The sequence below is a fragment of the Myodes glareolus genome, chromosome 22 (assembly GCF_982192425.1).
Source record: "Myodes glareolus chromosome 22, mMyoGla1.1, whole genome shotgun sequence".
NCBI classification, from domain to species: domain Eukaryota; kingdom Metazoa; phylum Chordata; class Mammalia; order Rodentia; family Cricetidae; genus Myodes; species Myodes glareolus.
The window spans coordinates 18599756-18616888 of NC_142047.1; the positions used below are offsets into that span (position 1 = coordinate 18599756).

At 43.8% G+C, this 17133-nt stretch overlaps 1 long non-coding RNA gene across 1 annotated transcript in view; it reads right to left on the reverse strand.

Moving 5' to 3' along the window:
* Positions 1-1352: 1352 nt before the first annotated feature.
* Positions 1353-17133, reverse strand: part of LOC125395410 (uncharacterized) — a 31167-nt gene continuing 15386 nt past the window's right edge. The window contains exons 2-3 of the long non-coding RNA XR_007230548.3: positions 11926-12002; positions 1353-1474 (exon numbers count right to left, since the gene is read on the reverse strand). This is a non-coding gene — a long non-coding RNA (uncharacterized LOC125395410). The remainder of the gene's footprint in view (positions 1475-11925; positions 12003-17133) is intronic.

Consider the following 17133-nt stretch of genomic DNA (forward strand, 5'->3'; position numbering starts at 1 on the left):
AGAAACTGCTATTAGCTTTCTTGACTGTCCTGAACTCATACAAAACCATTTCTCAAGCGTCACCTTTTCCAGCAAAAGTTTAGCAGATGACAGTGCTTTGTAAGAGCAAACAGCACAGATTTGGTGGAGAAGAATGAGCTGTCCTGAGATCACATTCTAGCTTGCATGACGCCAGCCCTAGGCAGCAAGGATGGGCAGAAGGTAGCGGCTGGAGTAGATCAGACGGGTTCCACTCTGCACAGCAGCCTGCAAATGAATATTTCATTCTTCTCAATGAGCAACTTAAGGGATCAGCAACCTGTGTGTGTGTGTGTGTGTGTGTGTGTGTGTTTCCCAAAGGGTTCTGGGGGTTGAACTGTGGGACCTTGAGCTTGCTTGCCACTGAACTGTAACCCCAGCTGTTCTGAAAATTTTAAATGTAACCAGATAAAGCAAACAAACCATGTTGAACTCTTTCTGGTACAATCCTTAGTGAGATGAGTTTAAAGGTATATTAGTTTTACATGTGTTCGGTTAAACATCACGGCTAAGCAAGAAAGAGGCAAAGAGGACAGACAGCTTCATGAATTCCCACTTAGAGGAGATGCAGAGAATCCAGAAGTCCTGGCCTAATCTGCAAGTACCTGGCCTAGCCTCGCTGGGCATTTGCTGAGGAAACAGACATTTGTATTGAACAGGGTGACATCGCAAAGAATTTGCTGCTGTCATTTGAACTGGCTGATCCCTAGGGTGATGCTTTCTTGGATTCAAATCCAACTTGGTGAAGGAAAATGACTACACCAAAGTGCAATCAAATGGTTGGAAATAAAAGTGGCTCTGAGGAGGGGTCTGTGCCGATGGCATGTGGGCCATCTTGTCCTTGTGCCAAGCCCCCATCTCCATGGAACACACCATCCTTGCCAAAATGGCCAAGGTACTAGAAAATGCTTTAAAAGCATTATATTTTTTAACAATGTCGAGCAGCAAAAATGGTTTGTGTTTAACACCATCTGTATAAAGTCTCTTTTTATTTAGGAAAATCTATTTTAAATTAAATATCATAAGCCCACAAGCCATAGCAAACAATATTTTGAGCATATGCTCTCAATTAATATGCCAAACATTGCAACCTCTATTTTCTTCACAGAAAGGCCACTCCACCCTTGATGGGGGTATGGCAAGCCGGAGGGTGTGGGAGGGGAGGAATTTTCAATAAGGCCATGAGGACAGAAAGATGGCAGGAAACCAAACACTGGGTTTCTCCATTTCTCCCCTTGCATGTTATCTCTACACAAATCTGCTTTCACCTAAGAACTTCCCTCCATTCCACATCCCCCCTCGCCTAGACCTCCATACCTCAGGGTCTTAGCCACTGACCACACCTCACTGTCTGACCACACCTCACTGTCTTCAGCAAGCTTCGGCGGATCCTCGATCTTCTGACGTCCCACCTTCACGGTGATGTGGACTGGAAGCTGGAGCTTCATTTCAAGAGCTGGGCAGAAATGGAAGTTAGAGGTGATGCCCACTGTCTGTCCCTGAAAGCATCCCCGTTCTTCTCCAAGCTCCTCCTGCCACTGCCCTTGATGGGCATCAGTACAGCACAGATGGCCTGGGCATCTACACCCCAGGGGATCACAACTTCAGCAAGCTGTTGCTATGCATTGAAGCATTAAGGAGGATTCTGTAGGTGTGCCTGTTTGCCTTTTGTCTTTCTGAAAGGAGATGGAAGGTTGAGAATAGGTTGTATGGGCACCTCCTAACCTGGGAGAGTGAACATTTGATCCTTTATAAGATCCGAAGGTGTGGCTACAATGGTGGCAGGGTCAGAGGCACTAAAGCTTGCTACAGGCTGTGGAGTGACTTTTCACAGAGACCCAAAACACCTCTCAGCAAAGAATCTTAACTTCGTTTGTTCTTGCCCTTCCCTTCCTGTAATTTCTTCTCTGTTGTTCTTTCTGTCCTTCCTTCCTGCCTTCCTTTCTTCCTGCCTTTCTTTTTCTTCTTTCCTTCCTTCTTTTCTTTCTTACTTCCTTTTCCTCCCTCCCTTCCTTCTTTTCTTCCTTTCTTCCCCTTTTTTCCTTCTTTCTTTCCTTCCTTTCTTTCTTCCCTCCCTCTTCCTCCTTCCCTTCCTCCCTTCCTCCCTCCCTTCCTTCCTCCCTTCCCATCATTTCTACCCATTTTAGGGTTTCCCTAGCTTTTTACTTTCTTCTTTCCCTTTATCCTGGGGAGTCTTTGTATATGCCACCTTGGTTACTGTTGTCATTATTCTTAATAGGATTACTTGTGACCAGATGCCTAACAGGTGCTGTCCAATTTACAAGCATTGTCTTGAAATCCCAGGATGAAGCTGAGCACTAATTAGCACCTCAATGGATTCTGAGGGAGGAACATCTATGATTCTAAAGTGGATGAGCTTTCTCCTTTGTCTCTAGGACTGCCATTTGGTCTCTGTCTTAGTTAGCTTTCTATTGATGTGGTAAATTACTCAGACCAAAACCAACATGGGAGAGGAAAGTGCTTATTTGGCTTATAGATAACAGCCTATCATCAAAACCAAAGCAGGAGTTTGAAGCAGGACCATGAGAAGTACTGCTTCCTGGTTTGTTCAGCTCCTTCCCTTCCTTCTTTCCTTCCTTCCTTCCTTCCTTCCTTCCTTCCTTCCTTCCTTCCTTCCTTCCTTCCTTTCTCCTCCTCCTCCTCTTCCTTCCTCTCTCTCTCTCTCTCTCTCTCTCTCTCTCTCTCTCTACTCTTTCCCTCCCCCTCTCTCTGTTTTTGTTTCGTTTCTTTTTTTTTCTCCCCTCTGAGTAGCCCTGGCTGTCCTAGAACTCACTCTGGCCTGGCACTCAGAGATCTACCCTCCTATGCCTTGAGAGCTGGGGTTAAAGGATTGTGCCACCTTTCTCACCAACTCAGGGAGATCTGCCTAGGGAGGATGCTGCTACCCACAGTGAGCTGGGAACCCCTAAATAAATTGCAAGTTAAGTATCTTAACTTTGGATGCCTGTAAAATAAATAAAAAAAAAGTTAACTGCTTTGTATTCTAAAAGGGAATAATTGGAGCACAGTTAGAATCAAATCAAAACAAAGCCAGCATCCAGCAATGTAAATAAAATCCTGTAGATCAGTGGAGCTCATCTGGAGCTCATTCGTCATCTTCTGGGCTCGAAAGCACGCAGGAAGCTCCATGTCTCCTGCTCTGTTGTTGGAAGCACAGCTTGTCTTATAGGCTCGGGGTAGCTTCCACTCCACATCTGCCACTGTGCTTTGTGGCCGCCCTGTGAGACTTGGGCATGATGAGGTCCTCACTGCAGCTGAGGTCGCTCTTTCCCCAGTGGCCTCTCCTGGCCTCCCACCTGCAAAGCCTCAGCAGTTCTCCTTAACCTCGTCGTGTCTTCAAAACCAGAACAACTTAGGAAATTCTTAGATACTAAGTTGAGCTTTTAGCCTGAGATGCAGCCCTGCTCCCACGCCGAACTACGGCTTCTACTGTTTCCTTGAGAAATTACCCCAGAAGATTTTTTTTTAACCTCAATGGTGCTTATATTTTAGCCCCTGATAACCAATGCCAAATTTCCTCGTTAAGCCCAGGTTTCACTTCAGTAGTGTTGATGTCTTGTTAATCGTGGCTGATTCTTCAGCCCCAGCTGATCAGAAGCTGTGGCTTCATAATTTCAAACACCATGCAAGCGACGCTGGTAGAGTCTTTGAGTGATGCCTTTTAGGACACGTGGCGAACCCGCCAATCACAAAAAGTCTGTACTTCAAAGGAAGGGGTACTTGATGGATGAAATGAGCACCTGTCGAAGATACCTACTTAATGCCCACCTTCGATGTGTATTCCCAAAGGGGCCATGATGATGCTATTGTTTGTACCATAGAAGTAGGATGTAGATGTAGAAAGGATGCAGATAGGATGTAGATGACGATAGGATGCAGATGTACATAAGATGCAGATGTAGATAGAATGTCGATGTAGATAGGATGTCGATGAAGATAGGATGTAGATGTTGATAGGATGCAGATGTAGATAGGATGTGTATAACGATAGGCTGTAGATGTAGATAATGGTAAGATGTAGCTGTAGATAGGATGTAGATGTCTATAGGCTATAGATGTTGATAGAATGTAGATGATGTTGATAGGATGTAGATGTTGATAGGATATAGATGTTTACAGGATGTAGATGTTGATAGGATATAGATGTTGACAGGTTGTAGATCTCGATAGCATGTAGATGATGTTGATAGGATGTAGACCTTGATAGGATGCAGATATTGATAGACTGTAGATTTTGATAAGATGTAGATGATGTTGATAAGATGCAGATGTTGACAGGATGTAGATATTGACAGGATGCAGATATTGATAGGATGTAGATGTTGACAGGATGCAGATATTGATAGGATGTAGATGTTGACAGGATGCAGATACTGATAGGATGTAGATGTTGATAGGATGTAGATATTGATAGGATGTAGATGTTGATAGATTGTAGATATCTATAGGATGTGGATGATGTTGATAGGATGTGGAATCATGACAGAATAAATCTCTGGACATATCTGGGGACGATAAAGATTAGGTAAACTGAGATGGGAAGACCTACCCTAAATGATGGTGACACCATACATGGCCTGGTGTCCTGAACTGAGCAAAGTGAACTGAGTGCCAGAATTCATCTCTTTCTGATCCTGCCTGCAGATGCAATGCGGCCAGCTGCCTCAAACCCCATCACTCTGCCATTCTCACCAAGGCCGACTCTACCCTCCTCAAACTGTGGATCTAAAGAAACCCTTCCTTTAAATCGCTTAGTCAAGTAACCTTCATCATAAAAGTGAGAAAAGCAGCTAACCAAAGAGTAACCAGTTCATCGAATCTCTGCTACCTCCATCTCACAGCTATTTCTACATCACTCATTCCGCTGTTTCCTCTTAGCACACACTGCAGCTTGAAGTTCAAACAGCATTCACTCTCTGCTCTGCTTGTGTTCAACACCCGTGTCAGCAAGTATGTCCGTCCTGTTCCTTACTGGACATTTCTTGCTTTCTAATTCCAAATCCTCTCAGCTCTACCCTTAACTTCAGCTGAGGAGGGAGTTCCAAGCAGTTCCTGCAGCAGTTTCTATGGACTGTCTGTCTGTCTGTCTGTCTTTAGTGTGCGCTTCAGACAAAGGAAGAAGGACGACTGACTTTTGCAAAAGTTTCCTAGATTCCTACGTCAATTGAATTCTAGCTATTTGGCCAGCAGGAGACATTGGTGGGAGACAGAGGAGAGGAAGAAGGAAAGAAGGTCTTTCTCCTTTTTTCTCTCTGTCCCTGCTGATACCTAAGGTAGGGGCTGAGCAGGAGACTCCGGGGCTGTAACACAGGTATTCCAGGACAGTCCTAGCCAATATTCAACCCACCTGAATGACTAAGACTTCTTACTCAAAGTGTTATCTCTGATGGGCTGGATCATGCCACCTGACCAAGTTCAAACCCAACTCCCACAATACTGTGAACCTGACCACACACATGGACAGGGTCTTTAGAAATAATTAGTTACGGTGAAGTTTCGCTGGGGCAGAGGAAGCTCTGCTCTGCAAACTGCTCTCTGCAGAGGGGAAGCCAGGACAGAAAAGGAGGAGACTGTGAGCTGACTGGGAAAGAGCTGTTGAGATGCTAGGATAAGCCAAGGAACAGCAAGTGCTGGGGAAGAGGCAGGAACAACCTTTCCCTTAAAGCCTTCAGAAGGAGCTGGTCTGAACACTTTGATTATAAATGTTTAGCCCTTGAGACTGTGGAGAGATAAATTTCTACTGTTTAAACACCCAGGTCATGGTAACTTCTTAAGGAATGCAAGGATTTGGGTACAATCTCTTTTCATCTTACTCTTCATCCTTCAGGGCTAACACCAGAAGATGCTAGCGGTCGACCTCCAGGCTGCCTCAATCTCCCTCTCTCTTTTTCTCACGCTTCATAGTACCTGGAAAATCCACTCCTCCTGCTAAGTTCTCATTGAGTAAACAGACACTCTGGTCTCAGTTTCCTCCTGGGGCCCAGAGGGATGCTCTACTCTACCTGATCTTCATAATATGCCTACTCTTTTCCAGGCACTGTATTAAATATTTTACCCAGATCATTGCATTTAATCCTTCCATCCATCTTTTGACAGAAGCCCTGCTTACGGCTCTGGACCAGAAGGGAGAATGAGAAAGAGGGAAGAATGCAATCCAGAAAGGTCACTTAACTAGTTAGAGACAAATGGTGATTTAAAGCCAGGCTAGGCTGGCTGGAGAGACCCTGGTCTTCACACTTCCCTATCATGCCTTGCCCAGGTCATCTGTAAAGTCATTTATCAGGAATTCTGCTCCTTACTGTACCCTCTGACTCCTCCCCCTCCCTCCATCCTCTACATCCTTAGTTTACTCTGCTAGTCAGTGCCCTGCTGCACCAGTCTCTGATGGAGCTTGGTTCTAATCTCACACGTCCCTTTTGACCTTTGCAGCACCACCCAGAAAGGCTCCCTCTAGCCTTTCAGTCATTTGTCTTTTCTGTTCAAGAACTAAAGGTGATTCTTTATTCCAGAGTGGATCATTTTTAGGGTTGTCTTTATAGATATATAATACAGGGTAGTGAGAGAGTAACATTGAATGCAGTTCTTCACCCATAAACCCTTTAAAATATTTTACAGCCGGGACACGGTGGCACACGACTTTAATCCCAACACTTGGAAGGTAGAGGCAGGCAGATCTTTGAGTTCAATGCCAGCCTGGTCTACAGAGTGAGTTTCAGTACAGCCAGGGTTGTTACATGAGAAAAACTATCTCGGAAAACCAAATATATATGCTGCTTATTGTTTTGTGTGTGTGTGTGTGTGTGTGTGTGTGTGTGTGTGTGTGTGTGTGTGTGTGTATGTGTGTGTGGTGTATGTGATGGTCCCTGTATGGAGATCAAGGAAAGCTTTGCGGACTTGGTTCCTTCCTTCTACCTCATATGGTTCCTGAAATAGACCTAGGTATCTGGCTGTAAGCATCTTTATTAGATGCACTACCATCCTAGACTGTGATCAAGTTTAAGCCTCTTTACCTCTTTTCATATTTGCTTTAGGATTTTTTTTCTATTAGGAATCTTCTAGCTGTTAACACCCTTTCTGCCCACCACCTCCCAAACTCTGGGAGAAGTACTAGCTCTCCATCCCTGTTTTAGGGTTTCTCATAGACATTTTATTATGTACTTATCCCTAGGTGACCATGGCTAAGTCACTGAAGGTAGCCAAGTCAGACAGGAGTGGACATGCCCTGGTACACAGGTGTCTTGTGTCTTAGAGAGGGCAGTCCCGCAGCACAAAAGTCTGGTGTTGAATCTGAGGACCAGTAGAGGTTACTGCATAGTGGGGAGTTTTGTTGCTGTTTTGAGTCAGGGTTTTACTATGTAATCTACTGCCCTTGATCCTCCAGGCTCTCCTTTCCCAGTGTTGGGGTTATACACATGTGTTACCTTACCTGGCTTCTAAATTGTTCTGGGTCATATAAATCCAGTCAGAGTATAAACAGTTGGTATAAAAGCTGATGTAAGAAAAATCCATACACTTTTGATATCAGATGTGTAAAGAAAATGGTTCTTAGGTGCTGTGGAATAATGCTCTTGTACACTGTAAAGATTAGTCACTCATATTGGTTTAATAAAACACTGATTGGCCAGTAGCCAGACAGGAAGTATAGGTGAGGTAACTAGACTAGGAGAATTCTGGAAAGAGGAAAGGCAGAGATGCAGTCACCAACCAGACACAGAGGAAGCAAGATGAGAATGCCTCACTGATAAAAGGTATCAAGCCACATGGTTAAACATAGACAAAAATTATGGGTTAATTTAAGTTATAAGAGCTAGTTAATAATAAGCCTGAGCTAATAGGCCAAACAGCTTATAATTAATATAAGAATCTGTGTGTTTCTTTGGCACTGAACAGCTATGGGACTAGGTAAGACAGAAACGTCTGTCCACACTTAAGTTCCCCTAGTAGCATAGAAAGGCATTCTGAAACATACAGGTCCTGTGTCTGGGTTCTGAGTGTCTCAGCCATACTCACTTCTGAATCATCACTTGCTATTCCTTTGCATGAGAATTTAGGTAGAGTGTGTAATAATTTCAATTTGACTTATTTTTCCCTAACAATTCTGGAGGTAGGATATCTTTTCTGTATCTACTGATAATTTGAGTTTCTGTTTATTTTCAGTCAATGCCCCTGGCGGTTCATACATATTGGTAACTCATCTTTGTTGGTTATATGAGTGTTGATTATCTTGTTATAGGCTGTGCCTTATCTTTTCAATGTATTTAATATGATTTTTTTCTATAGAAGGTTAAATTAATGTTAAATTCATCATTCTTTTATGGCTTGTCCTCTGTGTAACTTGCTTAAGAAATCTTTCTTCTAAATTACCCTGTTCAATCTTCGGAGACTCCAACAGACTCCTATCTTACTTCCTACTATACTTTATTCAACTGTGCAAGCTTCTAGGACATTCTACTAGGTAACTTTCTTGAGCCCCTGCTTCTGGTGTGTGCAACTGTCCAGTCAGACCTACCTACTGATTCCCAAGGGATATTTCTTGGGACTTAGATGCATAAAATACCCCAAACATCTCTACAGCACTACCCCAAAATGATCTGTGGACAGTCAAATTTCTGGAAAACTACCTTCTAGACCCTACTGAATACTTAGCATTGTTACCAGCTCTGGAAGACCCTATAGAAGAACACCTTGTTTAACTGTATTTAATGCTGTTCATTTGATCAGAGTATCTCCGTAGATATCATACCTATTAGCATCTTGTAGAACTAATCACTTGCTTTTGGAATGGTATTCCTGGAACTCAGGATTGACTTTTAGATTTTTGAAGGAGCTAGCTCCTTTTGATGATTTTTCTAGAGTTTTTCTTGCTTTTCTGAAACCACAGATTTTTGGATTCCTTCATTCCAGAAAATCTGTCTCCCAGAAATAGTAGTTGAAGATAAACTTGGGCTCCTACTGATATCTGTGAATGCCATAGCAGTAGCACCCCCTCCTTCCTTCTCTAAGTCTCTTTGTATTTAGAATCTCTCTTATTATCCCAAGCACCTGCCTAGTGTCTATATAAACTGCAGTGCTGTGAGAAGAATTACACAATCCTCTCTCTTCTAATTACGAAGTTCAACCTGAAAAAGAAAAAAAAGAAGAAGAAGAAGAAGAAGAAGAAGAAGAAGAAGAAGAAGAAGCACATACACAGTGGTTGTATGCAAATGATTTTGTAATTCTTGTTATTAAATGAATGATTGGACCTCAGTAGAGAGCTTTCTGTAGAAACAGTGCTCAGCAACAGAGCTAATCAACCATATTTAATACTGGTTAAAATGCAGATATGTTTGCAACAGACCTGGAACCTGGCCTGTGGCTCTGCTGTTCTAAAATACCTGGTTAGGTCATGTGTATGCTCTATGGACCACATCTGGGTAACAAGGCTCCGTAAAGCTTGTTCTACCACGCAGAATGGTTTCTCAATTTGGAAAAAATGTGGCCCTGAAGTAGTCTAGGAAAAATACATGGTCCAAAGGCTTGAAATCAGGACTGCAGTCAACCTGGCTGTAGAAGGTGTTTCAGAGTCACTGTGAAATATGATATTGTCTCATGCCAAGAACTCATGGGACGTACAGATGATATTCGCATGTATATGTAGTTGGTTTGTTGACTCTTTAGGGGTCTTCCACCAAACTTCCAAATAAATACCCTGAAACTTATCCTTACTTATGAATGCCTGGCCTCAACTTGGCTTGTTTCTAGCCAGCTTTTCTAACTTTAATTATCCCATTTCTTTTTAACTACATTTTGCCTGTGGGCTTTTTAACCTTTCTTTATTCTGTACTTTATTCTGTATATCTTTCTTTCCTTATTACTCCATGGCTGGCTATGTGGCTGGCGCTTGGCATCCTATTGTTTTCCTTTTCTGATGTAGATGGACCTTCTGTATTTCTGTTGCTTTCATTGGTTAATTAATAAAGAAACTGCTTGGCCTGATAGGTCAGAACATAGGTGGGTGGAGTAGACAGAACAGAATGTTGGGAGAAAGAAAGCAGAGTCAGGCAGTCGCCATGCTTCTCCTGCCCAAGCTAGATGTGGGTTAAAATCCTCCCGGTAAGTCACCACCTCATGGTGCTACACAGATTATTAAAAATGGGTTAATTAATATATGAGAGTTAGTTAATAAGAGGCTGAAGACAATGGGCCAGGCAGTGTTTAAAAGAATACAATTTCCATGTAATTATTTTGGGTTAAGCTAGCCGGGCGGACGGTGGGAAGCAGTCTGCCGTTCCTTTTACAGAGTGGTGCCCCACGTTGGGGGCCAATTGAAGGGGTGTGGTCAATTGGTAGTTAAAAATTAACCAGACTAACTTAATATAAAAGATGCAACTTTAATAAATAGAAGAAAAGAAAACTTACAAAATCAGGGTTCCAGCAATCCGAAAACACAGGGAGCAAAGAGGAAGCAGCAAGCACACTTTGATCTTTTATTTGTTTTGTGTGGCCCCAGGGGACACACCCTAAGCAAAATGTGATTGGTTGAGGTTCCCCATCACTTTTCCTTTTCTCGCTTCTTGCTCTTCCCTACATTTCTCCTTCTACACATTCTCTCTGCCTGCCAGTCCCACCTATTTCTCTTTCCTGCCTAGCTATTGGCTGTGACAGCTCTTTCTTAGACCAATCAGGTGTTTTAGGCAGGCTATACAACACAGCTTTACACAGTTAAGCAAATATACCATAAAAGAATGCAACACATCTTTGCATCATTAAACAAATATTCCACAGCATAAATGAATGCAACACATCTTTAACTAATATCCCACAGCTGTATGAATGTACTGCCCCCATTTTGAATGTCTCCATTTGATAACAGCTGTCTTCTCTTGGGTCTCAGATATGCAGTCTAATGCCAGGTGGCCTGCTTTTTTGATTTCTAGATTAGAACACATGAACTTCTGTACTAAGTTTCTTTTAGCTACTTTCCTCTTTGCTGGGACAAAGCATCTGATGGAACAACTCAAGGGAGGGAGGATTTACTCTGGTCCTTCACCATGGTGAGGAAGGTGTGGGCAGCCATGACAATGGGAGCTGGCTGTCTGGTGCGTTACATCAGGAAGCTGGGAGAGCTCTAAGGGAAGCAGGCAGGGTTACAACTTTTAAAGTCTTGTTCCTAGTAAGCTACATCAACCAGCTATTTCCCTCCTCTTGCAGGTCCCACTGCCTCCCCAAACCCATCATCAGCTGGAGAACAAGTGCTCCAGCTGTGCCTGTGGGTGGCATTTCCCCTTAAACTATACCACCCTTGTTAGGTTTTCTGCTCACTTTAGGATAAAATCTAAACCTTCTCACGGATCACCAAGAGATAAAATTGGAACCCTGCCTGCCTCTTTAACTACACCTTGTACCTGCCCCACTCATGGAGCGGGACACTTCAGCCACTTGGGGCGTTTTCTCTGTTCCTCAAATATCCTAAACCCATAACTTTAAAGTGAAAACATAGCAAAAGCCCTCACCCATCAGTCATCTGCCTCATTGCATTTGCCTTCAAAATTTTTTTTCTAAGCCTCTTTACTTTGGTGGCTTCTGTTTGCCAGTCAGGTCTCAGGTCAGACTGCAGAGAAGTGTTCCCTGATGCCTGCTGTTAATTATCCTCTTTTATTTCCCTCCCGTTGTCATGCTTGTCTTAAACCGTAATATGTGTTTACGTGTGCAGTGGAAGTTCTAGGCTGTGACCAAGCTGTCTCCTTCCTTGGCTGATTTTTCCATTCCCCAATTGCTGCGATGTTTGACAGTGAATGCTCCAAGAATCACTTATGGTCCAGGGGAGCCATCTAGTCCAGAGGTTCCTAGGAGACCATGATACCATATAGCGGCCTGGAGGGAGTTTGTAACTGATGACGGACTGACCTGTGAGGACTGCAGCCTTGCCTCAGTCAAGGTCCCAAGCTGGCTCAGCTCAATGGAGCCAGCCACACCCACAGCTCCTGTAGGGATGGGATGGAGGCCAGAGTTAGCTCAGCTTAGTTAACTACTTCCCCATCGTGACTCTGTTGGCCACCCCTCCTCATACGCCCCTGTAGGACTTGTTTATTGAGTTTTCAATTACTCGCCTTTGAAAAGAACCTCCATCTCAGACTATGTTTTGACAGAACCCAAATTATTTAAGGTCTGTCTTCCCACCAGAATGCAAGCTCCGGTGGGGCGAGAGGCTTTGTGAGTCCATCTCTGTGTGCTCAGTGCCATGGTCATTAGAGATGCATTAGAGGGTAAAGGTTGACTCTGGATTCGCAGCACAGCTTCTGAGTAACAGTAGTTCAGTAGCAGAGCTGCAGTCTTGGGCTACCCCACAGACAGACAGACAGACAGACAGACAGACGACACGCTAAAGTCAAGTGCAGATCCTTTCACAAGACATGAACTGCAAACATGCTCTTCCTATTTTTATCCTTATGAAATGCAAAACCATAAAAAAGCTGGGGGAGGGGTGGGGATGTCAGCTCCCACCCCATAACACGCCTCCCTCAAGTATCTGATTACACAAAGTCCTCAAAGAATATGATTAATGTAACTCAGCCATATTCACACTCTGACATCCTTCCCAGCCAAACACATATTTTAGCCTCACCCAGTCCTTTTCAACAAATAAGCTGTTTTGAAAATGATTTCCAGGGCGATGTCTGTTGCCATAGGAATGACATTAAATGAAAAGGACAGAAAATATAGAGGGTGATAAACTACATGCTTGGATGACACACTTGACTTGGAAGCCTGTGTTCAAATGAGGCATACATGCCAAGATTTTTATGAAAGACAAAATTAAAATGTATCGCGATCAAGCTGTAACTGACAAGGCTTTGTGTGGAGGCTGTTAACATACTGCTCCGTGTATTTATTGTTTGTCATTTTACTGGCCCTGACAAAGGTCTCTCAGCGCTGTAAATCACACCATTAAATCTGCCACGAGCAACAGAGACTGTAGGGGAGAAGAAAGCATGGTGTTGAATCCCCTCGTCTGGTCCAGGCTGAGTGGGCTATCACGGCTGCCAGGGAGCCTTCCCCCTTAGGGCTGACACTTTTACAAGTGTCAAATTGTTGGCTTTTGACCCTTTGGAAGGAGAAAAAAAATATTAATAACAAAAGCTTTACCCTTCCTCCACCCTGTTTCCAGTTGCTTCTGCTTTCACACTTGGGAGAGATGCCAGGGGTCGCCCCCACGCAGCCTATTCACGCTGTTTGAGGCAGAAGACTTCAGGTATTCTAGGGAGGTCCTTGGACTGTGCCCTGCTGACCGGACAGACTTTAGCTGCTTTCTTGAAGGTGTGCTTGAGTTTCCCATGAGCCTCTTGTCTAACATGTTTGCCTTTGAACTACAAGGTTGACAAATGGGCTATAAGCTACAGTGCAGACCAAAGTGGGCTGGGGTGTGACACCTTCAAGTATCTGGGTGAGTGTTCCCTCCTTCCCTCCCTCCCTCCTTCCCTCCCTCCCTCCTTCCCTCCCTCCCTCCTTCCCTCCCTCCTTCCCTCCCTCCTTCCCTCCCTCCCTCCCTCCCTCCCTTTCTCCCTCCCTTCCTTTCTCCCTCCTCCCCTTCCTGCTCCCTTCCTTTCCACCCTTCCTCTTCCCTCCTGTTCCTCCTGCTCTAGAGATCCCTCAGTACAATCCTGGGGAGGGAAGTCCAGAGCTAATGGAATCTCGGTTCCCTTGCGTTGGGGTTTGTAGTTTCGACACATTTTTAAAACCCCGTGAGCGGCAATTTCCTTGTCTGTTTGGCATGAAAAGGGAAGCGGTGTTAGACTGAGTGACAGATGCACCTCCACTTAAGATGACTTCTTTCAGGAATCGATGACTTTACCCTTGTACGAAGTAGAAACTGGATTCTGAATTTTAAATTTATATTTGCTTTTAACCAGGCTAGCGTGACATGTGCCATGTTTTCTTGGGATTCTGGGTTGTGACGCAAGTGGAAGCTGCATCGGCCAGGCGATCAAGGGGAGGAACTGTGGCAGAGCCCCGCTGTGTGGCAGGTGGGTCGGTATGTGGGAAGCATCTTGACATGTGACGTCCTTAGCTTATGATGGGGTCATCAGGCTCCAGTATCTTAAGCATGAAAGCCTCCTAGATCTACCCTCCAAATCTGAATAAAACAAAGGGACTGTGAGTGGCTCTCTAGGGTATTCTAGCAACTTCGGGGAGGGGTTCCTCTACAGTATTTAGAACAAACCTCAGTTATGGGAAAATATCAAACAATGTGTGTTTCTTCTGCAGTAGGGCAAAGGGCAAAGGAAAAAAAAAAACCCTACCAGGGCCGGGCTCTGAACAAGGGAGTAGCAAGGCAAGAATGTAATCACTGACTTGGAGTGGGGACAATGTTTTCAGGATTCATTAAATATAGGGAGCTGCCTGCCAGTGTCTCTCTGTAATGGCTGACTTTATTTTTATAACACAAATGGATGTTTTCGGCAACAGATTTTGAAAGAGAGAACAGCTTTCATTTGCACCCTCATGTTTCTTTCCCGAAACTTCTAGGCGAAGAACCATCATGAGACCTGCTTGGACACAATCGAGCAACAGGCCCCCAACATTTGGAGGTTTACCTTTTGTGTCCGGTCAGTTACTATCAGAAATCAGTACACGCTGGCTTCAAAAATTGGCAACCTCTACCTTGAGTTTGCAGTAATCCCGTAATGATAGGTTTGAGGTAAGGTTAAAATTGCTTATAATTGAGGGACGGGTGGTCAGTGAACCATGCCATTCTTTCGCCTTCACCCAAACCTTCCTATTGCTGGGTGGCACTCCTGTACAGAGAACTTCCTTAAAAAGAAGCAAAGAGCAAAGCCCCCAGTTGACAGTCTGTGTTGAGCCCTTGGTCTGGATTCTGTTTCTGAGATGACTCTGATTTGCCGTTTTCCCAGTGGGTTCATCAATGCTGATTAAGGAAGCATGTGCTCAAACCTGCCAGGGTTGAAGCCATGATCCCAGCATCCTCTTATGTGGAGTGTACTCATGGCCCCCGAGGAGTGGTCTCCCCTCTCATCCCCACTTCTCTCATCCCACGTGACCACTGTCACTCAAGGAAGTGAAGCACATGGGCCTGATTTATTATGTACTAAGGGAATTATAAATCTGAAGTAGTGTTGCATTTTTATTGACCGTTAGTTTAGAGATGTCATACAAATCTCAAACTCTTTCAAACATTAAAAAAAAAATCTAAGTGTGTGAGTGTGTGTGGGTGTTTGCATGTGTGTGTGTGTCTGTGTCTGTGTGTGTGTGTGTTTGTAAACAGCATGTGAATGTAGTGCCCATGGTAGAAAGACGAGGCATTGAGTCCCCTGGAGCTGGACTTTTAGTCAGTTGTGCACATCCCAGGGTGGGTGCAAGGGACTGAACTAAGCTATTCTGGGAGAGCAACCTGCCCTCTTCACCACCGACTTCTCTCCAGCACCAAAGCTCAGCTCTTTCTCACACCTTAAGTCTCAGTCTTGCCCAGAGATTAACAATCAATCATATATGAGTTGTTAAATCAACTGTAATAAGAGAACTGAAAGTAATTGGAAACTTGGGATGTTATAATTTATATAAAAAAGATTATTTTTATTCCATTCTGTCTGTCTTCGTTTGTTTTCCTGTTGCTGTGATGAACATCATGACCAAAAGCAAACCGGTGGAGGGAAAGGGTTGATTTGGCTTCCGGGTTATAGTTCACCATCAGGGAAGTCAAGGCCGGAACTCAAGCAGGTAGGAAAAAAGCAGAGACCATGGAGGGGGCACAATTACTGGCTTTCTCCTCCTGGATTGCTCACTTTGGTTTCTCATTTACCGCATCTGCCCAGGGACAGCACCACCCATGGTGAGCTGAGCCTTTCACACCAATTATCAAGCAAGAAAATGCCCCTCTTGGTGGAGGCGCTTTCTCCATTTGAAGTCCCCTCTTCCCAGATGACTCTGGCTTGTGTCAAGCTAACAAAAGCGCAATCAGTACACGCTGCTGTTCCAGATCAGAAAATCGTCAGTGAGCTAGAATATCACTAGCTTAATTTAAAAAAATATAATACCATTTCTAAGTATTATGATTTAAAAAAGACATCATCTGACATTTCCAGCATGGGGCCGTCAACCAAAGCTTAAGTCAATGCCCACCCTCTGATTTTTGACAATTGAGAACAATATTGAACCTCAGATTATCTAACTTTATATTTGGCCTATAAGGAATGCGTGTTTTAAGTGGTTTGATGTATATGTTAATGATTATCGAAATTTATTAACATGACCAACAAATCAAGGCTTAAATGAAATATTGTATGTGAAAATTAAAAGCATTATTTGTGATGTTTGGATAAATATAAATTCATCGTATTACCCAGATTCTTACCAAGGGTATCCCTTTAATATCCTAAAAATATGTTCCCCCATGGAGTCCCCCGTGGTTTGATAATAATTTATTTAAGGTTTTTTTCCCAGAGGATTAAGTTACTTTCATAAATATAATTAATTAAATGCCAGCCCAGTCTGTCTTGTTTACATTTTAAGAGAAAATTGAGTCAAATTTTAAAGCGTTTCTATGGCTGAAAAAGTTGGATCATGTATTGAATTTTGTGGCGGGCGGAGGGGCACTTAAAGGAAAGGTCTGGTATCTCTCAGTTGCTTGTCTAATCATAATCTTTCCATTTGAGAGGCTGTAAGCAATGGCCGATTAGGTCTCACCTGCAAAACGTTCAGCTGGTAGAGGTATTGGGGGGATCAGGAGCTGAGAGCTGCTCCTCACTGTCGCAGGATCTGGGTTTGGTTACTGGGCCCACAGAACTGTTTTTTCTTAGTATTCTTCTGTAATCTTCAAGGCATGTAAACCAGGCTGCTGGTCCATTGGGTGTTCTAGGTGTTTTTCTCTTAATGTTCTGGCTCATCTTCACCTCTTTCTTCCTGATTTGGCTCCATTTCCACTCAGGCATTAATTTTATTGCTATGTTCCCTAAAGTGTCCCTCTTATCAGCGTGGACACCTTTCCCCCTTGGCGGCATGCTTCACTATCAGACCCCCTTCTCTGTAGGACCCCCCTCCCCAGGTGCTACATCGGAACACATTCTGTGCAGTCTCATTAGGACGTCAGGGCAGATCTTC